This window comes from Mus pahari, chromosome 16 (assembly GCF_900095145.1).
Source record: "Mus pahari chromosome 16, PAHARI_EIJ_v1.1, whole genome shotgun sequence".
In the NCBI taxonomy this organism is placed as follows: domain Eukaryota; kingdom Metazoa; phylum Chordata; class Mammalia; order Rodentia; family Muridae; genus Mus; species Mus pahari.
This window is the reverse complement of record NC_034605.1, coordinates 42,353,937-42,376,482: the sequence shown is the minus strand read 5'-3', so window position 1 is coordinate 42,376,482 and position 22,546 is coordinate 42,353,937.

Below are 22,546 nucleotides of genomic sequence, written 5' to 3'. Positions count from 1 at the left end.
GGTCTCATCTCCTTCACCTTGTCCATGTCTAGAAGATCCATAAAGCCTTGCATGCTCCACTGGGCTAATTAAAATCCACCATAGGAGAAACCTTATTTTCACCAAAGCTCTTCTGATCTTGGTAGTTCTGGTTGTGAATATGATTGATTCGCACTGTAATGCATTGTGGGGATGTTAGAACAAGCAAGAATGGGTAAAACTCTAAAAGCAACATGACATCCATCATAGAGATTGTCTGAATGTACTCTTGCCTATACCAAAAAAAAATATTGATTAGCCCACACTAAGCAAACAAACAAACAAAAAAAACCAAAAAAATCAAAAATATATTGACTTAATACAGTGAAAAATTTTAATATCTTTGAAAATAGGGATATTTGGCTAGATTTTTTTTCTTCACATCCCGATCTTCAAACACTGAGACTAGACCCTGAGGAGTGACAGCAGTTTTGAATAACACTTTAGTTTTCTTATGCCCCACAATGCAGCAGTTGAGACATATATTCCTTAATTTGAACAGAGTTGTAGCTGATTGGGTAGATTAGAACCACCATGCACAAGGTGAAGATTACCACCAGGGAAGACAGCAGCTCCACCACTGCAAGAAATAATCCTACTCACACAGATCGTGGGGAGTAGTTCATTTACCACAAGATACAGAGAATAAAATTAGACCCCAGGATTTTAAAATTATGCTAGCATCATTCTAGAGTATGCAAGCAACTAATTATAGACATTCTTTTTCATACCCAAAAGGGGTTGGTTCCAGAAAACCCCGCTGATTCTTCAAACCCAAGATGTTCAAATCCCTTACGTAAAATATCACAGGATGTGTACATCCCCCTGTATAATTTATGCAATTTCTATATGACTTAAAATACCTAATATCATGAACATATTATTAATTAATTATTTACTATTACTGTACTGTTAAGGGAGTGATAACAAAAATGATAATATGTACATATTTAGCACAAATTCCACAGACATAAAACATGCAAATATGGAGAGCACATGTGTCCTTTGGTAATTAAATCTTGGTCTGAGACAGAACTGGGATCATGGGTATAATTGTAAAGATTCTTCAGAGTAGGCCCAAAGTACCAACATTTCTATCCCCTTAGAGTGCTCACCTAAGGTTACCTAAAACATATGGATGGATAGATAGATAGATAGATAGATAGATAGATAGATAGATAGATAGATAGATAGATAGATAGATATGTGGGCAGAGTGATCTACTCTCCAGGCACCCGTCAATACCCTTACACAACCATTTATGTGTTAAAAATTAGAACCAAAGAGGACATGGCTGCATGATTTAATGCTAGATAAAAGTTTAATCCTAAGGAGTTTAGATATTTGTCAAACTTTTCATTATGTAGCAGCTTGCATACAGCCTCAGTAAGCCAGTATGATTGCAGAACTAAAGTGGACCATCCACATGTCTAGTGGCACCTCTGACCACCAACCTTCATAAGGGAGCTCATAACTTGTCACCATGGTTTGAATGTGGAAATTCCTCCCCTAGCTTCTGGGTTTCGATATTTTTCTCCCAGATGTGGCACTGTTTTGCAACAGGATCTGAAACCTCTGGAAAATAGCTGGAGGATTTGGGTCATTGTTGGCAGGCCTTGACATTCATAGCTGGGCCGTGCTCTTGCCCAATTTCTGCTTCCATGTTTTTCAGAGGTAAGCAAGAGGTCTCATGATACCCACTTTTGTTCTACTGGGAAGTGCTTATTACTTCCAGGGCTGGACACTGTCTTATTCCATTTTGTGTTGCCGTAACATAATACTTGGTTCAGAGAGATTTACAAAGTAAAGAGATTGGCTTAACAGTTCTGAAGATCCAACTGCCCAGCGTTAGCATCTGCTCCATTTCTGGCTGGGTCTCATGGCAGGCAGCATCACATGGTGACAGCAGGTCCTGGAATGACACATGGGCACATACAGAAGAGACTGTCACACCAGGTGAAACTTGGCTTTCCTAAGAACCTTCTCTTACAGTCACTGACTCAGTCCCTAGTCACTGGCTTAGATCCCAGTCTCTTGAGACCTAATCCAGTCTGGAACTTCAAGATCCAATTACTTTTAAAGGCCCCATCATCTCTCAGCTACTTTGCAGGAGAAACCAAATTTCAACATGGTAAGGTCAGACACTCTGCAAACTTCACAAGCATGCTAGTCTGCTTTAGTGCCCGTCTCAAACATTCAAAAACACACATTAAGGGTATTCCATGTATGCTGCAGAAAGATCTACATGTCTGTGAGCTGGCCATGCCAAATTCTTTTCTCTTCAGGTGCTCAAAGCCATGTGTCAGCTAATATTAGACTAGCCTCAGAACCCTAACTTCATTTTCGTCTTTATTCTCCCAGGATACTGAGCTGCCAATGCTGAAACATGTAACTCCTGAGCCCCATCCCAGGTGTGTGCCCTGGCTCCACGCTCTCATTGAGGCAGAAAAACAGAGGCATCCCTTAAACTTTTTTTTTCTTTCTTAACAGAATAATGAGTAAAAACAAGGGGAGAAATAATTCTCATGTCTGTTAGGAGTTTCACCCAACTACCTCTCAGGGCTAAACATCAATGCATTTCCAGTTTGTTCAGGGAACATGCTGGTGATTTCCAGCTATAAGTTATAACAAAGTTTATCATTCAAATGGCCCCCAAAAGTGTAAGCTGTCTTAGAGGAGTAAATAGTGTCTAATATGTCTGGGTTTTTTCTTTTTTTCTAGTAAAGGAGAGGAAAAAGAAAACTAAATAATATGAAAGGGAAACGGGAGGGAAAATTAAAAACACAAGTAGCCGAGGTTTTAGCCCCGGTGGAAAACATACATTTATTGGGAAAAGTCTCAGCAGGAATGCTGGAAATCTCACATTTTCTAGTTCAATTACAACATCAGGATCTTAGATATTGGTAAGAGGCTTGTTTCTGAGAGCTTCGATGCTGAATCAATACGGTCCTAAGTGATCCATTAAAAGTAGTGCAGAAAATGTCCTACCATTTTTAATAAATTGTTCCATAGCCTTCAATTTATTTTTTTCTTACACATTTAGTCATTGTTTAAATTACTGTTTTACTGAAATGAAACCATGAATGTTGGGAATTTAGGAAAAATAATACTGTGAGTTGTAAGGCAGCCACCCTGGCTGTTCTGTCTGTAACTTTCTATAGAGGCATTAGCTAAGCCATTGACTTAGGATACACTCAAGATTTCTCCTAGGAAAATCCTCAGACCAGCAATTTGTCATTAAAATTCACCAGATTTAGACTTGAGAATACCATCCAGATGGTATGCAGATGTGTGCGTGCATTGCTTTTAATCAGTTTGCACAGTACCAGCCACACTTGATACTTGTGCCTCTGCCGGATAGGACCTAGCCACTGGCAAAGGACAGAATCTATACTACTTCATACCAAGCACACTAGAAAGGTCTGTTGGTCCTTCCCAAACCTCTGATTCTTGCAGATGACAGCAATCTCTTTACTATGAAATGAACCTTTTGCTGCATAATTGTAAGTAAAGCTCAGAATCATATATCGGGGGGAGTGGGGTGGGGCAGGGAGGCATACTGACCTGAAGCATTAACAGTATTGTTGCGGTAATATTGAGAAACATTCCCACACATTCTGGCTTTTGAGTACATGGTGCATAGGATGTGCTCTGTCGTGGACATGCAGACAGTAGTAGGTACTGAAAGTGTTCTTTTAAAGAAGAGAATAGATGCATGTAGACAATGCCGCCTGATGATCTGTACTTGCAAAATCTCCTTAAACAGAGAGATAACACTGTCACGGAGATAAAAGTAGAATGTCATCATAAATTTGCCCATATGAGGGTAACGGGTTAGGGTTTCTGCGCAATATGATTTAATAGAGCTCAGAATGGATCATTTGGCCATTAATACCATTCTTCTAGCAACTGTTAGCTGGTGGATACTAGGAGAGTTACCTGTCCCGCCAATATGATCTTAAAGCCCGCTAACTGATCAGATTCATAGACACAGAATTAAGAAAAACAAACACTATGAGTAATTTGATTTGTGGGACTAAGAAATGATGAAAATGTAATTGTATAGCATCAAGAAAGAAAGAAAAAATGTATTTAACCATCTTTAAAGAGTTTTGGCGAGAACTGATCTTGGTTTTAGACAGATGCATAAATTTAACGGGATTCCCCCCCCCTTCCATCCTGGCACTACATGCTTTATGTAATGCATAGAGCATATCTTCTGTTGTTCCCATTCTCCCATTTCCTGGATAAATAAACTAAGCCCCAGATTTACTGATCCTCTCATACCAGTTTACATGCAATAGATACATTTATCATCTCATCTTATGTTCTTTCATACTCTATTTTTACCCAGTTTACCCACATATACAGAAGATGGATAGTCAGCTAAAGATAAGCAAATAAATCCAGAATTTTGTGTTTTAGAATGTATAATTATTTAAAGGTTTATTTATGTTTTATTTATATGTGTTTGGTCTGAATGTTACATGTGTGTATCACATACATGCCTGATGCACTCAGAGACCAGAAGAAGGCATTGGATCTCCTGGAACTGTAGTTATAATGGTCGGGAGCCACCATGTGGGTGCAGAGACCCAAACCTGGGTCTTCTTCAAGAATAGCCAGTGCTTTTTATCACTGGGTCATCTCTCTAGCCCCCTTGAAGTGTATAAATTAATTTTACATCTTGTCTATTCCTTATACAAGTTCATCAAAGAACCGACGGGTAGAAAGAAGAGATCGTAAATTTTTCTCTGGGTTATTTCTAGGAAAATCAATGGGACCACTTGATGCCATTTACAGAGGATGAAAAGCCACAGAAAACAGGTTGTCGTGTGATTAGGGCAATTATCAACCCAAGGAAGTCTAGAGCACATCGCAAGCCTCCTCGTGGCGACTCCCAACCATAAAATTATTTCGCTGCTACTTCACAACTGTAATTTTGCTACCGTTATGAACCATAATGTAAATATCTGTGTTCTTTGATGGTCTGAGGTGAAAGACCCTGTGAAAGAGTCATTCAAGAGCATCATTGGTCCAGAGTCTGCTGAGAGATGGGCTCCTGGACATGCCTGTAGGAAGAGATCTTGATAACACTGGATTATACAGGCTCTCAATAACACTAGATTAAATACCATTTTAATAGTGGGCTTTTTATTTTATTCTTTTTTCAATATTTTATTAGATATTTTCTTCATTTACATTTCAAATGCTATCCCAAAAGTCCCTTATACCCTCCCCCCACTCTGCTCCCCTACCCACCCATTCCCACTTCTTGGCCCTGGCCTCCCCCTGTGCTGGGTCATATAAAGTTTGCAAGACCAAGGGGCCTCTCTTCCCAATGATGGCNGANTAGGCCATCTTCTGCTACATATGCAGCTAGAGACACAAGCTCAGGGGGTACTGGTTAGTTCATATTGTTGTTCCACCTATAGGGTTGCAGACCCCTTCAGCCCTTTGGGTACTTTCTCTAGCTCCTCCATTGGGGGCCTTGTGTTCCATCCAATAGCTGACTGTGTGTGCATCCACTTCTGTGTTTGTCAGGCACTGGCATAGCCTCACACGAGACAGCTATATCAGGGTCCTTTCAGCAAAATCTTGCTGGCATATGCAATAGTGTCTGGGTTTTATGGCTGATTATGGGATGGATGGATCTCCAGGTGGGGTAGTCTCTGGATGGCCCATCCTTTCGATTTAGCTCCAAACTTTGTCTCTGTAACTCCTTCCATGGGTATTTTGTTCCCTATTCTAAGGAGGAATGAAGTATAATTTTTTTTTAATGACTAAAGAACACTGAATATGAGCAGGCCCTCAGTCTTCCTCTCTGTCTCTGTTATGGATGTGATATGACCAGTTCCCTCAAGCTCCTGCAATTGATGCCCTTGCTATGATGATGTAACCTGAAATTATGACCACAAATACCTCCCCTCTTAAGTTACTTATATCAGGATGTTTTAACACAGAAATGGTAAAGGAAACAAAGACAGCTGTCAAGGAACCCACATAAAGAGAGGATTCATAACATCCGGTTGCCCTGACGTTATAGTTTGGTTCCCTTCCATGGTGAATTGAAAGTGTAGGGGAGGTATAGCATCTCCATTTCAGTGTATAAGCTGAGACATGGGGGAGAAAGATAATTGGCCACTGACACCTAGGCAAGGTGTGCGCTCTTGTGCTCTGATGAGCTAAGAAAAATAAATAGCCTGACAAGAGTGATTTGACCCCAAATGGACTGAACATCTACCAAAAGTCCAAGTAGTAGAAGGAAGTGGGACTCCAGAAAGAAGGCAGGACATCAGGCCTGGTAATAGTGGCATGCACCTGTATCCTCAGCATTTGGGAGGTTCCATCCAGAGGATAGGAAGCTGAAGGTCAACCTGGGCTGCCTGTGAAATCTTGCCAAAGAAGAAGGCGAGAGAGCTACATTCTCATTATGCTTCAGGTAAGCCAAGAGAAATCAGCCTGGGCATTTGAGCCTTTGAAGAAAAGTTCACTAGTGGAGAAGAAAGGGGTTCCTTGCCTTTGGGTTGTTGGCAGTTTAATATTATGAGAATCTAGACCTGCAGCTTTTAATAATGTTAGTGAGTGTCAGTCTTGTTAGTTATTACTGTAAGCTGTTTCCTCTCCCAACCCAGCTCCCCCAGAATTACTTCACACCTCTCTTGTTACTGGCCTGGGCAATCTTCTGAATATTCAACGATGCAAAGAACTGGAGAGAATCTAAGGCTTTGAGGAACAAGCACTCTGGATTCTCATAAGAAGTGGATGGGTCCTGTATGCCTAAAGTTCTCAAAGCAGAACATAAAAATCAGAGTTGGCAAGTAGATAAAAACCTAGGAATGACTCAAAGTAGGAAGGTAAGTACTAATTACTAATTACTGAAAGGAGCAGGAGTGGTGAGTGAGACTGTTCACAAGAAAGGATTCAGGACAAAGAAGGCATCCTTCGGATGGAAGCAGGGATGTTGCCCAACCCTCCTCTAGAGGAAGCTGCAGGATTTCTCCCATCGCTCTTCAGGCTGCTCCTTGAATTTCTGATGGGCAGGTTGACCTCTTCTCAAACATATGCTGCCAAGCATTCATAAATTACCTTGCAGTCAGAGGTGAATTTGCCTCTTTCAGGATGACAAGCAGAGTTTGGAAATCTCTTTTTCTTCTGGCTTAATCCCCAGATTTTTACCTATCCTCTGAATGCAAGTAATGCACATTAGTCAATTAATAGGCTGTTAAATGACAACAGTTCCGGGCAATTTAATTACTGTTGGTAAAATAAGAAATGAATGATTGCATGTCAGTAACCAATTCCACGTCCTTTCCTCGGAACAGATTAACTTTGAATCATGAGAGTTTCTCTGGAAAAAAAAATTGATTGCTTCTGTGAACATATTAGTTGTTACATGTATTAAATATTAGAGGATTTTTTTGTGCTATTTCCCATCTAGATGAGACGTGAGAGAGTTGTAACAGTGGTCCTTGTTTCTAACACTGTTGGTAGACAAGCCGTGGGTCCATTGGCTTTCTGTATATTTGTACCCTCTCTCCCTCCCCACAGCAGTAGTCAGGCCCAAACCTTCACACCATCACATGGATTAATTCCAAGAGAAGTAGCAAGAAGCAATAATTGTAGTTTAGTGACAATTTTATTTTTTCTTAACTTCACTTAGAATAAAATGCAAAACCTTTAACATGGCTTGTGTGGGTTGTCTGGCCCTAAGAGTGTCATGTATTGAATTTGTTTAATGTCTGGCTTCCTTAACATATTCTATATTTGTTGGGGCCAGGGAGTTGTCTCTTTAGCTCCCTGCTTGTCTGAAGGCATACAGCATTAATTAGGTCAAAATAAGTGCATTCTCTGGCTATCTATGGCTATCCATCCATCCATATATCTATACATCCATATATCTCTGGCTACCCATATATATATATATATATATATATATATATATATATATATATATATATATAAGCTATCTATCTATCTATCTATCTATCTATCTATCTATCTGTCTGTCTGTCTGTCTGTCTATCTATCTATCTATCTATCTATCTATCTATCTATCTAATCTCTCACCAACACATATACCCACAGATACAGATGCACTGTATGTACATATGTATCTATATGACTAATTTGGTAAAGTGCTTGCTACCCAAGCATGAGGACCTTTCAGATGTCAGGTCTCCTGCACTCACAGAACAAGCTGGGTTCAGCATCACAAGCTTGTTATTTCAGTTATCTTCTCACTGTGGAGACAGAGAGAAGAGGATGCTTCTGGTTCCCTGTTCAGTGAACCTCAAAAATGAAGAAATAGATTAGATAAATGATAGATAGATAGATAGATAGATAGATAGATAGATAGATAGATAGATAGATAGATAGGCAATCAGGCAGACAGACAGACTGACATATTATACACATATACATATAAAATAAGAAATAAAAATAAGGTGAACAACAAATGATGTGAAACTCTGGCTTCCACACACATGTGCATACCACAAACATTCACACGTGTGTACGCGCACACACACACACACACACACACACACACAAAAACAAGGCATCACTAGTTACTTAGGGCTTTTGAAATGAGCTATGTTTATGGAGTAAAGAGAGTGGTCTAAGAATATAGTCTTTAAAACACGGGAAACACAATCCTATTTACATAGAGGATTGGGTCGGATCGCACTATTTATAGAGAAAGGATGAATCAGCTCCTACAATGGTGTGAGGCCCGAAGAGATTGAGTGAGAAAACATCCCAGCGGCTACCTTCTCCACACCCAAAGCTCAGAACACAAGTTCTCACCTCCCTTGACAAAGGCTTCTTCTCGGTAATTAGGTGTGGCAACACCTAAGCCTGAAGATACCTCCTCAGAGCAATTACCATTTTAGAAAGACAACATTCCTCAGCAGTGCCCCATCATTAAATATTTATTGAAAAGCAGAGATTTGTAGTTACATTTAGGGAGGATTAGAGGGTTTATCGTTCACTGGGACAGAAAAAAAAAATCCTGTAGCATTCATTTTCAAAGATTGGATTGCCTCGCCTTACAGTTAATTACGCTGACAGCTTGGGGGAAGAGTTCTCGGATAAAGTGCCAACAAACCCACGTATATTTCCAGCCATTTTAATATCCATTTTAAATAAAATCCACCTTCTGAAGGATCCCTCCATCCTTACTCTACTCGCAGAATTCTATCAAGGTGGGAATCTTCTTTTGGGTTTCTCTGACTATAGTTTCATCCTCTCTCACATCCCCTCCCACCACTGTGTAGAGTCACCCTGCTAAATCAGTTGTGTTTTTCCATTCATTGCCTTAACACCCCTCCTGCCCTTGAATCTCAGTCTCTCAGTTTGCAAGTTACAATTTAAAGGTACCCTGACCTCAGAGGGTCTCTGCAACCATCCCTCTATCCTGTGCCCCAGACTTTAATTCACCTGAAGCCTTGCCATTCCTAATCGGGTACGTCATGCTAGTCCTGGAATGCAATGCCCTTCCCCCACTTTCTGGTCAGAATCGTCCGCATTGGACTGCAGCAACATGCTGTTAAAAAAAAAATCACTAAAACAAGAGGCCTGGATTCAAACCTTACCTCAGTTGCATAACAAACTTGTCCTTTTGAGCAAATTACTTCATATTGGTTCTCTGTGTCTCCATTGTTATGATTATAGTAACACCTCAATTGCTAAATGTCAGAGCAAATGTTCGACTCTTACGCTCTGATACACAATGAATGTCAGCCTTCCTCATGCAAAACACGCTCCCCACATCATCTCCCATTGGGGTCTTCTTGACCTTGCATCTGCCCTGACCATACCTCAGGCAGTCTGGTTACCCTGAACTCAGACATCTTCCTGTGTTGACTGTTGTTACACAAATTATTTCACACCTAACTCTTATTTTGAGATCAATGTCTCCTTACTGACTGTTTGTTTGACATCCTGAGGACCAAGCCCAACACACACACATACACACACACACTCACACACTCACACACATGCACATGCAATCCAAACACATACACACACACACACACACACACACACACACACACACACGCATGCACTCACACACATGCACATGCACACATGTAGCATATAAGAAGCTTAACAATTCTTTTGAGTGAATGAATGAACAAGTAAGAAGTCAATAAAAAGACTGAAGTGTAGGCCCGAGGGGTCGTTTCCTGTTACCTGCCCATTACTGGCTCCAGGCTCCAGTCTCCAAGATCCCATAGAGTCATCTGAGTTCATCTTTCCAGCAAAGGCTTTGAGTTTTTTGGCTTTGCTTCTTCCAGATGGGAAAGGTATGGGCCGTGGTGTGAAAACCACAAGGATTCCCCTTTGAATTTTAGACATTTGTATAGCTTAGGAAGGATCCTCAATTTCTCTTTTGGGTCATTTTTCCCCTGCTCTATGGACATGAGGGAAGGCTGCTCTTTTGTCACTATTAGTACAGGCAGAGGATAGCCCCCACTGGATAGCAAGCTGTGGGCTTGCTGCAACCTGTATATTTATTCCTGACTTTAGAACTGTCCTTACTTTCTGACCTGAAATTGTCCTGTGTTCCACTACTGAATAGCTCCATCCTTGAGCAAGTTAACCACGTCTCAGTAGCCTAGATCCTTGCAAATAAAATGAGAAGAAGGCCAACAATTGTTTCACCCTGTAACACGGTTATGAAGGTAAAATTTTTCTTTGAAACTTTGAAAGATTGCCTGCTTCTTGGTAAGTACCTGGGGAAAAAAACCTGGCTGGTCTGACTATATCGTCAAATCACTGAGGTCTACAGAAGGGAAACCCATGGTCCCTATTCTGTTCCCAAGTCCATCTTCATTCCCAACAAGTTAAAGGCATTACCCACACTGTCTTTCCTGCACACTGAAGCATGGCTAGGTATATAAGTAGCTTCTTACAGTTGCTTCAGACAGTATTGGCCCACACCTATTGTGGTAAGCAGCTGCTATTCCTTGAAATTCAAATGCAAATACATATCCTATATTTGTAGTGACAAAATCTAACCTGACTATGAGGGGTGTGTTGTCTATCTCTGCTTCTCTCTGTGCATGTGTGTGTGTGTGTGTGTGTGTGTGTGTGTGTGTGTGTGTGTGTGTATGTGTGTGTGGTGTGTGTGTGTCTGCCTCTATCTCTGTCTCTTGATTTCTCCAACAGTGTGTGTGTGTGTGTGTGTGTGTGTGTGTGTGTGTGTGTGTGTGCGCGCGCGCGCGTGCGTGCTGGGGAGGGGACAGGGGTTCAATTAGTTTCTGCCCCAAGCCAGACTCAACCATGAAGAAGGAGAGTGCCCTGTATCTCTTTAATAAAAAATTTAACAGGTTCCTGGGCCTCTTTTATGCTAAAGAGGATGTCACTTAGAAGCCACCTCAGGAGACCCGTTGAAGACGGACGTGGGGGGGGAAGCACGGAGGAGCTTGTGAGTAACCCCAGCTTAGCCCTCATCACATGGCATCAAGGGAATGACAGCTCTTGAAGCTTTTGCTTTTCTCTGACAAACCCACACATGCCTGAAAAGATGAAAAGAACGTGGCATCTTGTAGGGATTCCCGATAAAACATTTTTTAAATATATTATGATCAGAAGTTGCATAAAGGAAGAGAATGCCCTAGTGGAGTGAGCTTTGCTCACATAAACATTCTAATACAAGATTCATTTTGATTGCTTCTGAGAGAACATGGAATTTCTAGATACCACTGAGGCATCCACAATGCCCTTCCTATACAAACACCATCAGGGTCTTTGGATACTCTGGGTAGATATCCGGTCACACCACTGTAGACTTCCAGACATGTGGGCTTCAGAAGGTGCGTGTCATCTGCCTGTCAGAGGGTATTGTCAAGATTTGTAAACCAGGCTGGGCTTTTGTAAGCAGGATGTCACCTTCAGAGTTCTCTGTAGTGTCCTGGAACTTGCTCCTGAAGGTTTTGGTTCTTTCATCGTGGTTTACTATGCATTTTTACTTCCTGTCTCTTCAGCCTGTCTCTCTCCAAGTGTTGGATTCCTTAGAGGATCTTCCTTCCTCTTATGGACCTCCCTCCAGTTATGGTTTGGAGTACTATCCCCAGTGTGTTACAGGATGACCTCCTCAAAAACAGGACACTATTGAGAGTCCATGGAAGCTTTAAGACTTGGAATACATTGAAGGGTCTTCCAGTCATTGGGGGGGGGGCGAGGAGGGGTATTCCCCAAAGGCAAGCTTTCTCGTTCCTACGTATGCTCTATGATGTAGGCAGTCTTCCTGTACCAAATTCATGTCATGATGAACTGCCTCAATATAGGCCCCAGCATCAGGACCAACTGATGACGGACTGAAACCACTGACATCATGGGTCAGATAAAGACTTTTCTCTCTATAGATTCATTATCTTGAACATTTGTCACGAAGCCTTAAGGCTGGGTGCCAACACACATTCCCAATAATCACTGCACAGGCACATAACGTCCAAGGATCAGATTCTTGGGCTCTTTAGCCATTTCAACCTATGCTGACAAGCCTAAAAGTCTTCTCTCACAGGCTTGAGGTGTGAGAGCTGTCATAAAGGAGTAAGGCAGAGAAGATGACAGGTTGGCCATCTGGCTCAATTATCCCCTCTGTCATTTGTTATGCATTTTAAGAGTTTAAATTCAAGTGATAACTTGTGCTTATAAACAGTTCAAGGTAAAGAAAGGGCCAAACAGTGCCAACATTTTTTATTCTACTATCCTAAATGTACTTACTGAAATATTCTGGACAACCATTGCTTTAGTTTGAACTTCTACTTTGAAAGAATCATAACTTGTACCTGAACCATGTGAAGAAAGATGCCCTGAGTTAGAGAGAGAGAGAAGAAAAACATTAGGAAAGACGGTTCTGTTTTTATGCCATGACCGACATTGCAAATCTCCTGGCTAGTTTACCGTGTCTTTGCAACGTGCTCTGTCACAGTGAAGCTTTGAAGAACTGATTTTTCTGGACAAGTTTCTGTCCAGTTCCTTCCACCATATTATGTTTTAGGAAGAATTAAATCCAGAACGTCATCTGAAAAGGTTGAGATTGACTTGAGTTTATACCCTGACTTTGGTCAGACTTCATTAGAAGGAAGCTTTCTTCCCCCCATATTCTACCATCCAGACCTGGAAAACTTTGTCGGGATCACAAAATAGATAGTGCTGGTGGCTAAACTGGCAGTTGCTGACCCATTCTAAGGCCATAATCGACATAGAAATGAAATAATAGACTCAACAACAGACACAGCATGTCATTGTTTCTTTAGGGTAGATGACTTTGGTTCTGTTGTAACATCTTATTCACTTTTTAAAAGAGCAACATACATAAGCCTCTTTGGGCTAAGAAAAGTTTAACAGGATCTAGACTCTGGCACACCTGTGCTGGGGTATCCATATTGTTATCAAGCTGGGAAGGCTCATCTTAATTATGAGGAGCACCGTTCATAGAAGTTAGGATCTTAGGTTGAATAAAAAGGAGAGTGAGTTTAGCATTAGCAATCATTTCTCTCTGTTTCCTGTCTGTGGTTGCAGTGTGACCAGCTGCCTCAGGCTCCTACTGCCAAGTCTTTCTTCTCTGCTGCAGATCCCTCCTGCCCCTGATGGACTTGAATTCCTGAAACCTGAAATCCAAAATAATCTCTTCCCTTCTCAAGTTGGTTTTGTTAGGATATTTCACATCAGCAACCGGAAAAGTAACTAGCATAAAAACTGTAGTGTTGGGTCTCTATGCCCAAAATACTACATGGAATATTTTAACACAGTCAGAGGAGAGGATACTTAATGTTTCTACCACAAAGATAAGATAAATCTCTAATGTGATGCCTACACTGAGCACCAAGTTGTTTGTTTGCTTGTGTTTGCTGTTTGTTTGTTTGTTTATTTGTTTGACGAAGAATCACTGTTGAGCCCAAGCTTACCTGGAAGTCTCAAGAGAGTCCAGAGTGGCATCAGATTCATAGTAATCCTCCTGCCTCAGGAGATCTTGTTTTGTTTATTGAATGGTGAACTATGATCTTACTATGGAGCCCCAGCTGGCTTGGGACTCTTCAGTGCATCTCAGCTTAGCCTTGACTTCACCATACTCTTCTGCCTCAGCTTCCCAAACCCTAGATTACAGGTATGCATCAACATGTCTGGCTTTAAAATTCTTAATATGAATCACATAATTTCATCAATTGTGTCGACTTAGTAGGTTATATTAAATGAGTGAAAGAAATATACTTTGAATATTGAATTTAAAATTTTCCCCAATTAATTCCTTGTCTGTTTTTGAAAAAAAAAAAAAAACAGTTTCATGTAGCCCAGGTTAACCTGGAATATGTTCTATAGCTAAGATTAGCCTTGAACAAACTCTTGATCCTCTTATCTCTACCTGCTAGGATTAATACTGGAGAGTAGCACCATTCCTAGTTTGACAAATGTAAACATTGTGAAAGCTTATTCTTTATAAGAACAGATAAAATGATACCAACTAATTTCTACCAGAAGTCTTAAGACTTTTATAAGGAAAATTGTTAAACATTCTTGAAGAACACAAAAATGGCCAAGGTTTCTCTCTCTCTCTCTCTCTCTCTCTCTCTCTCTCTCTCTCTCTCTCTCTCTNTCTCTCTCTCTCTCTCTCTCTCTCTCTCTCTCTCTCTCTCTCTCTCTCTGTGTGTGTGTGTGTGTGTGTGTGTGTGTGTGTGTGTGTGTATGTGACAGAGGGTGGGTAGATAATTATAAAGTCATAAGTCTCAGAAGGAGCTGGGGATGGAGGAATGGAGAGGGAAGGGGGTAATGATGAATACAGTGTGTTTCCACATAAAATTATCAAAAGCTAACTCTAAATTTTATTTTTAAAAGAAAAAAATTAAAATTCACATTACTCTTGAGAAAAACAACCCACAAAATCTCTCACCAGCTGGATCAGGATGTATATGTGTGGCTGGTTTTTGAATTTTTTGTTTGTTTGTTTTATTGTTTTTGTTTATTTGCTTGTTTGTTTCATGGAGAATTTTATAAGCAAGAGAGAATTGATCAGGGAATCTATACAAGCCTTTGAAATCTCTTGGTCAGAACAATCATTCTAGTCAAAACCTAACAAGAAATCATAATAGATAAGACAGAGGATCTTGTGGATGTGTGTCTGAGAGCGAGGACTTGTTATAAAAGACTCCATCAGAAACACAAAAGCTGCTACAACAAGCAGTGATTCTGTAAGGATGTCTGTCATCCTATGATCTAATTCACCTTTGCTAATCCCACCTTTACTATTGATACTTCTGGGGAGGAAAAGCTATTATTTCAAAATATCTTCTCTATTTCCCCACATTTCAACAACAAAATCTTCCTCTTGCATCGACCTCATTGAGACTGGCCATAGTTGACTATGCTATGTGGATTCTCACTGGCTTGTTAAGCAATTTCCAAAAAGACTCCCTATTTATGTATCTCTCTCTGTTACTTGAGTAGCTTTGCCACTAACTGTGTATAGTAAATTGATAAGGCAATTGATCCATATGTCCCAAAAGATCTGAGAACATTAGGTAAAAAAAATCACAAGACAATTTTATCAGGCACAAAACATGGGCTCCGTGTGACAGGAAGACTTCAAAGAAAGCAGAGCATGATGGGAGGACATCATTGTCAGGGCCACCTTTGAGAAGACTGCAGAGTTCGTGGTTGGAGCTCTGTGAAGGAAAGCATGGGTCATAAGTCCTGACGAATTACTCAGTGGTTCAAGGAAACAGACTTCTGTGAGAAGAGCAGCCAGATGGGAAATCTCTCAGGCAATGTTTCCCTTCAACCTGCAAACCTTCCCTACTTTATCCACTCGCCTAGTTTTGAAATGCCAAAATCGTGAAGATTCCATGCATATGTAAGAATGCGTGCCAATAAAGTCGTATGTTTTACATTAAAGGCCTGAAGTTTCTGTCCTAAAATCTGCTTATGCTAGCTGCTATATGGTTATGTAACTAGACTCCAAATTTTTCTAAACCAATTGTCAGATGCTCATCATCTTTCTAGTGAGTGTATGTTATGTCTTCTATTCAGGAAAGAAGAAGTGAACTGAGTGTTACAGGGTCCAGCAAAAGATGGGAACTATTGATGGTATTTAGAACCCAGGAACTCAGATGGACAGAAACAATTGTCTCCTTGCTTTTACTGTTTAGCTAATTCTCAGATTCCCATAACTTATAAAGCTGGACAATAAGTCAAAGAAAGATCAGTCCCTATGACTTTTCCCTGATAAACGTCACAGGACCTCCAGCATATTAGAGCTGTTGAATTATGATTAAATATTTAATCTCCACATTATTCCTGAAACTACATTTGGCAGTAAACTTCTGAGGTAGATGTGGTGATCAAATGCATTCATGAAGTCTACACAGAGCAGCATAAGAATGGACTTTTCTGCTGTCTCAGGGTAAGGGACCTCCTCACAGTCTTATGTATTTCATTTTGTTGTGTGCATTTTGACCAGGGTCCTGAACAAAATTTCCTCTCACTTTGGCAGGCTCACCCAAAGGGATGCACACAGAATGCACTGAGAGCGCTGAGCACAGAGTCCATTATAAGACCATACACAGGCACTTCCTCATAGGATGCTTCTGCTAGTCCCACGAGCTGATAAAGTACCAGGATGAAGGCTGACACAATGTGCCTTTTCAAGAGAGGAGGTCTATGTAAGCTCATCCTTGTCTCAAGCTCCAGGGTCTGCCTCAAGCTCTCAACTGATAGTTACAGTCTTCTGACTACTGTTAGCATCAACCGCATGCACAAAGAAAGAGACAATATCCTAATAGATCAACGGTTGTGCTTTCTTTGAAAGACATTCTTATTTACCAAAAGTCTCCCTTAGAAGAAACCTTACAAGGCTGGGTTGGGGGAGAGCAGACTGTGTGTTTCAGTCAGCAAGTCCATGAAAACACAGAAACAATGACTGGCATGTACTTTCTCTGCATCTTATCACAAGAGATCAGCTTCTTCATCAATTTGCCCCAAATAAACGCTTCCTTACTGATCCCCCCCCCAATAGTGACAATGCCCGTCAGACAATGCAGAGCAATAAGAACAATGGATTGTGCAGTCATGAAAAGTGAGCCTGTAGTTTCTTTTATTTACGTGATTGTTTTTTTTTTTTTTTTATCAAATCAAGTTAAGCTGTTTTTCCTCCTCCTTCTCATCTTTTGTTGTCATAGTTGTGAAATTTAGCGTTTTGCCTAAAATGTTTCACATGATGAATTATTAAAAATTTTTCACTGCTGGACAACCTTGATGTGGGGATAAGGGTATAGTGTTTTCTTCTGTTATGTTATGTTCCTTAAAAAAAAAAAAAAAATTACCCCTTGTTTTGCTGTGAGGGGAGAGAGCTAATGAAAAATGGCCTGGAATTATTGTGAAACAATTGTCTGTAGTATAATCAAGTCTGTTTCTGCCCTGCAACTACTCCAGGATATAATGATACATGTATCATTAAGCAGCTGCTATGGATGCCTGAGGAAACTCGTAGAAATTTGTACCTATTGTTTTCCATTCTCCGGCTCCGCTTCTCCTGCATCACCCATATTCTCTCGTCTCCCTCATGAGTTTTGGATTATGATTGCAAAAATTTCTGTGAAATAGAATCATGTAGCCTCACACATATACATTTGTACATATCTATAATACACATGTGGAACACACACACACACACACACACACACACACACACACATATATATATATATATATATATATATATATATATATATATATATATATTCTGATCCATTTTTTTCCCTTTCCAAAAGCCACCAGAACACAAAGCATCAAAGCATTGCATTCTTTTGGGAACTCTATAAGTATAGAATGCATAAAGTAAGCTTTTTAGGATAGTGATTTTTTTTTTTTAACACTGAAAACTGGGGTCAAAGGAGAGTGTGTGACTAATGTATAATTAGAACAAGGTTCTAATATAAAGCAATTATTTGTTTAATAGCTGCTAAATTTTATGTAGCAGAAGGATTGAGGTTTGGTAAACACACACAGATACACGTGTGTGTGTGTGTGTGTGTGTGTGTGTGTGTGTGTGTGTGTGTGTGTGTTCAAGTTTACATGCCTTTAGTCATCAGGCAAATAAATGAAACTCAAATCTGTCTTATTGATACCAATATCCTCCAACCCAGAGTCAGAGTATGTAGGACATATTTGCCCAATATTCAACCTCATGATATTAAAAAAAAAGTCATTTCACTTATAAAATTTTGTTTATTTTTTATTTTCTCTAATAGTTCAACTAATTTTAATATATCAATGAAAAGAGCAACATGGAAAGGACAGAGGTGCAAAGCAATGCCTTTAGTGAACCAAGATGTTCTTGAGAGACAAAATATAGACTTTAAATGTCAGGGTATTTCCCATTGGTCTGTTTTTTTTCCTCTTTTAAATGTTCTGATGAGTTAAGATGAATTAAAGAACATTTTATTCTTTTTTGCCAAAAAATTAATATAGGCATATAACTACCTGGAATCTAAAATCTATAATCTTAGTAAAGTTGAATAGTAAAAGAAGATTTTTTTACAGTTGCATTCACTTGGTCCCAGGAACACATATTTCCAGAATCCATATTGCCATGGATCTGGGACAAGTGGAGCTCTCCCTGGGGTGATTTCACTTGTCCGTTTTACATTGTGCTGTCACACCATTGGAACTGGAACAAGAATACACCTGTAGCATAGACACAAGTGTCTTTTCATTTACAGAAATGTAGACCCAAACTACTGCTGTCCATCTTCCAGCCGTATAAAGAGTGGACCACGTGAATAATCACTCATAATCAAAGAGTTACCCACCAGGCCCTTCAACCAATCTTCCCCAAATGTTATTTAGTTCGGAAGCAGCACTTGGTGTAGAGAATGGAAAGGGGTTGCGTGTTCAGCTCATCCACAGGAATTACGTCTGAAACTCATGTAAGATCTCACTGAGAAGAGGGTGATATGACATGATTACCCATCAGCATCAAAACTTGAACAAGAACCCCTACTCCACTATCATTTCTAAATATTACGATCTGCTAGTAAGAAATTAAGAGGCCACTAAACAACCAAATATTTAGATCTTTCCAATAGAAGTGAGTCAGAGAATTGGTTTTAATAATTTCAGAAATCAAAATACTTAAAATGTGTTAAAATATTAATATGAAGAGCAGAACCAAGAGAGAGCATAGGCATGAAGGAGAGGTGACCCTATTTGCATCTTCCAAAGACTCGAGTAGCAGCAGGGAAACACTACCAAATCTGGGGAGTGAATGAAGAAAGGACAGACAGACAGACAGACAGACAGACAGAAAAATTAGGGTCAGTTGAGGTGTACAAACTCTAATAAAATATCACCTACCATCCACAACTGGTAATATCAGGATGCTTATTATATTCAGGACATGGGGTGAGAGGGTCTGTCCAGTTTCAGTAGGAGTTCTTGGTAGTATAGCAGTCTGGGCTCTAAACATCCAGGAAGATAATGGGGAAAACAGTAGTTGCTAACTTTTCTACACATTAGTCAATTGCTCACATTTGCACCCCCACACCAGGAAAACTACCATCTCCCTGAGCCTGACCCATGTGGAGAATGACTTTGCCAATTTTCCAGGAATCCAAGGCCTTAAAGTCCTTGTCATGGCCATCGTCAACGACACATGTTCACTAAGACTTCACTCACTCAGGGCTTCTTCTGCTAGGGACAGATCAGAATATTCCCCAACTCAGAAATACTCAGAAACTCAGTACTGAGTACGAACCGACTTTATTTTTCTCTATGTCCCCTAGCTGATTCAGTCATTAGTATGTACCTATTTACATAGCATTTCCCACCTATGTGGTATGATAAGTCATCTAGAGATAACTTGAAACTACAGGAGAGGAAATGACAGGTTCTCTCCAAATGCTTCTGAAAAGTTTTACACTTTAATTAGACTCAGAGTTGAAAAGATGATCTGAGTTTCAAGTTTGATGCTACAACTGAATATACACTATGAGTGAATCCCAGTTGGCACAGTTGTCTCCCAAACTGATTTCCCTGAGGAATCAAAGATTCGAACATGTTCATTAATGGGTTTGGCCCTTTATTGATGCATCAAAGCTTTGATAAATTTGGATACATGGTGATCATCCTCAAATAGTATTTTAATATTGTAACTAAAGTCAAGAATTTATTAAAACAACGGGTCTCAATAGAAAGACAAACACCTAAGTCTATTATTTAAAGCATGCGCGTGCATGTGTGCTTTGTTTGTTAGAATTATTGAGTAGTAAAAGTGGAATAGATAGCCTGATCCAGACTCCATTATTCCCTCTCATTCTGTCAGAATTCAAATTTAAAAAGGCAAACACTGAAAGGAAGGTTTTAATGGCCTTTCTCTCTTCCTGAACCCGACAGATGAGGGAACGCTGTATCAAATTATCTGGAATGCCATTCAAATGTTAGTAGAACAATCTTAATGCTAAGACTCATCAACATTCAATCTTTTGTGGTTTATGAGAATGGAAAAACAAACACCAAATAAGTCCTGGTATTTGGACCACAGCAGGGGGGGCAGCATTTGAAAATTCTCCCAAGGAGGAAGCTTGGCAAGGAGTAAAGAGCAAAGGGGCTAGTCTGGGAACCCAGATATATTTGTGGGAGAAAGTCACATCAGAAAGGCTCTGTTCTCTGCATGGAATTCAATGCACGTAGCCCCCCCATGAAAGGCTATATTTGTAGACAAATGGTACATTTCAGAGAAATTACATCTACTATAGCTATGCAAGAATTTCAATCTAACTCACCTAAGAAATCATGAATTTTTGTACTTTTTTCACACAATCAATAAAAAATTGTGGGAAGTGGAACTTGGGACTGCATATTAATCTTGCATCTAGCTCCTTGCTAGCTTTCAGCAGCCACTATTCATCTTGCTGAGCTAAGAGAGGTGATTTGTTTCATATGTACACTCCATGCACAGCTAAATATAAAATCAACTTCTATTTAACAAAGTGGACTAACAGCGTGAAGCCTACCAGGGTTGCCTGTAACCTTGGAGGAACTTTGCAAATGCCCAGGCCAAGCCACAAGAATGATGCTTAATAAGAAACCTTTCTGATAGATGGAGGAATGAAAAATTTCCACCCTAAGTTGCTGTCTTAGTTAGGGTTTTATTGCTGTGAACAGACACAATGATCAACTCTTATAAGGACAACATTTAATTGGGGCTGGCTTACAGGTTCAGAGGTTCAGTCTATAATCATTAAGGCAGGAGCATGGCAGCATCAAGGCAGGTATGGTGCAGGCAGAGCTGAGAGTTCTACATCTTCATCTGAAGGCTGCTAGTGGAAGACTGACTTCCAGGCAGCTAGGATAAGGGTCTTAAGTCCATGTCCACAGTGACACACCTACTCCAACAAGGCCACACCTACTCCAATAAGTCCACACCCACTCCAACAAGGCCACACCTACTCCAACAAGGCTGCACCTACTACAATAAGGCCATAACCACTCCAACAAGGCCACACCTACTCCAACAAGGTCACACCTACTCCAACAAGGCCACACCCACTCCAACAAGGCCACACCTCCTAATAGTGACACTCCCTGGGCTAAGCATATACAAACCAGCTCAGTCGCTAACGGACCTGATGATGGTTGCTTTCCTAAGAACTCTAACAAGAGCATTGCAGTGTCTTGCTGATCTAAAACTATTTAATCCACTTATTGTAAATCAAGTTACAAGTATCCATTAAGCAAATGACTCATCTCTGTTTGGCTAAATGAAGAGTGTTAATGGACTTTACCTTTTAGGGAAAGTGACTGTCACTCTGTGAACATGTTTTAGAACTCCTTATATACCCTGCCATTACTCCATCTCATAAATGAACCAAATAGGTAGGATATTGGAAACATCTGCCAAAGATTGTGTTTGTTACTTTCAACCCTGACACAGTGAAACCCATCCAGATTTTCTAAAATAACCAAGTCTCATGTGATCTAAGTTAAAGTATAGTCCTTGGTCCTATGAAGGCTCTATGGCCCAGTATAAGGAAATACCAGACCAGGAATTAGAGTGGGTGGGTTGGGGAGTGGGAGTGGGGGGGGTGGGGGAGGGAATAGGGGGTTTTCAGAGGGGAAGCTAGGAAAGGGGATGGGGATATCATTTGAAATGTAAATAAAGAAAATATCTAAAAAAAGTATAGTCACTTTCTGCCACTTGCACAAACATGTATGTAGCAGTTTGTGTGTGTGTGTGTGTGTGTGTGTGTGTGTGTGTGTGAGAGAGAGAGAGAGAGAGAGAGAGAGAGAGAGAGACATGTTCACACACACTATCAAAGAGGTATTGTAGAAACAATGAATATTGCTAAATATCAAGCAAAAGATTTGGAGTTTTGCAACAGGATGTATTGACTTTTGAGTGACTATGTTAATTGGAAGAATCAGTTGTAGTACTTTACCGTAAACCACCCTGAGACTCAATGATATACAACAATCTTTTTGTTTGTTTGTTTGTTTGTTTTTATTTTTCACCATCCATGGA